Consider the following 1,837-nt stretch of genomic DNA (forward strand, 5'->3'; position numbering starts at 1 on the left):
GCAAGAAAATGACAAGTAAATTGCAAAAAATCAAGGCAATCAACGCAAGAACATGCTTGTGCTGCAGAAACTTTAGGCCTGGAGCAGATACACCATACGCCTCTAGACAATGAACAACAAATAAAAAAAATATAACCATGTCCATCCATCTAGATCCACAAACTTGACAAAGAAATTGCGAGATGACTATCCTACGCGTGCATATTCCACCACACGGTCAACAGGTAGAAAAAACTCACCAAGAACAGAAACATCGGAACAAGAAAAAAACCTCAGATGCCCTCCGGAATGTTCCCGGACAGCTCGTTGTGCGCCACGTCAAGCTGCTCGAGGGAGCGCATCCCGGCCATGGACTCTGGCAGCTGGCCCTGCAGCTGGTTGAAGCTGACGTCCATCACGGTGAACTCGCGCATCTCCCCGATCTCCGGCGGAATGCAGGACCTGATGCCGGAGTTGAGCAGGACGAGCTCGTTCAGCGTGCCGCCCATGCGCCCGATGCTCGAGGGGATGCAGCCGCGGAGGAGGATGTTAGCGAGGACGATGACGGAGGCGGTGAAGTTGCCAAAGTTATCTGGGAGCTCGAAGTCGAAGTGGTTGTTGTTGATGAAGAGTGCGCCGATCTTCTTGTCGAAGATGGCCGGGGCACGGGGCCGCACAGGTTGTTGAACCTGATGTCCACAAACTTGACGTTGGGGAGGCAGAGGATGTGCTGCGGGAAGCCGCCAGAAAGGCGGTTGTTGCTGACGTCCAGCTCGTAGAGGTGGCTCAGCTTGGGGAGGGAGTCCGGCAGGCCACCCGTGAAGCGGTTGGAGTTGAGGTGGAGGACGGCGATGTTGGTGAGGAGGCCGAACTCGAACGGGAGCGTGCCGGCGAGGTCGCCGTGGTTGAGGTCCATGCCGGCCACGGTGCGCGCGCAGGGATCGTCGAGGGATGGCGCGCAGAGCACACCGAAGTAGGCGCACACGCCGTGCCCGCACCAGCCCTCCGTCAGGTTCTTGGGGTCATCGGTGATGGCCTTCTTCAGCGCCTGCAGGGCCACGTACGCGCGCTGCAGCCGCGGGTTGTTGCTGCAGGGTTGTTGTCCGCCATCTGCGTCGGCAGCAGGACGGGGCAGCCCGGCGGGTGGCCCGAGCAGAGCAGCGCGGCGGAGAGGAGGAGCACGGCGGCAAGGAGCAGCGGCGACAAGCAACTCTGAGTTTCCGTATTTGGGGTTTGGGCTGATTGTTTGCCAACTCTGGCTTGTGTGTGCTGCGTTTGGAGACACAAATGCATTTGAGATACCGCGATGGTTCCACGTTGTATCGTGCAACGTCGTTGCTCCAAAATTAAACCTACTCCAACACACACATGCATCCTTCAAATGGGATGGGCTTGCAGCTTTATTATTTCGTGTGTGTCGCAAAGCAACATAACTTAACAAAACATGTGCTAGACTACTCCTTGAGCCCAGGGCGATCACCTGCTTCCCACAGTATGGTTGTCCGATTCAGTTTTCAAAAAATAGTGGCGGGACATGCCGTAACAACATACAACACAGGATGTCTGAAAAAATTGCATGTGGAACTGCTTGTATCATCCAAGATAAAAAAAAAATCAATTGTTGTATCAAACAATCATCTATATGCCTCTAAACACGTGCATGGATTTTCCAGGTTTCATTGCCTACCTAGCTTAGCATGTGGAGACTCTTGCTTGTTGGACCGTCCCTCCACAACTCCTGTGGTATCACATGTGGTGAGCTGTTTGGTTTCTCATGCAACAATCGTGTGTGTTCTTTTGTTTTGGTTAAAGGCATGCATGTGTTGGTTAAGACGTTGCATGAGACATGCTCTTGGTG

General features: G+C 53.8%; 1 pseudogene; it reads right to left on the minus strand.

The window, feature by feature from the left end:
- Window positions 1-272: 272 nt before the first annotated feature.
- Window positions 273-1,272, minus strand: LOC124648297 (annotated as a pseudogene).
- Window positions 1,273-1,837: the final 565 nt, after the last annotated feature.

The sequence above is a fragment of the Lolium rigidum genome, chromosome 4 (genome assembly GCF_022539505.1).
Source record: "Lolium rigidum isolate FL_2022 chromosome 4, APGP_CSIRO_Lrig_0.1, whole genome shotgun sequence".
NCBI lineage: Eukaryota > Viridiplantae > Streptophyta > Magnoliopsida > Poales > Poaceae > Lolium > Lolium rigidum.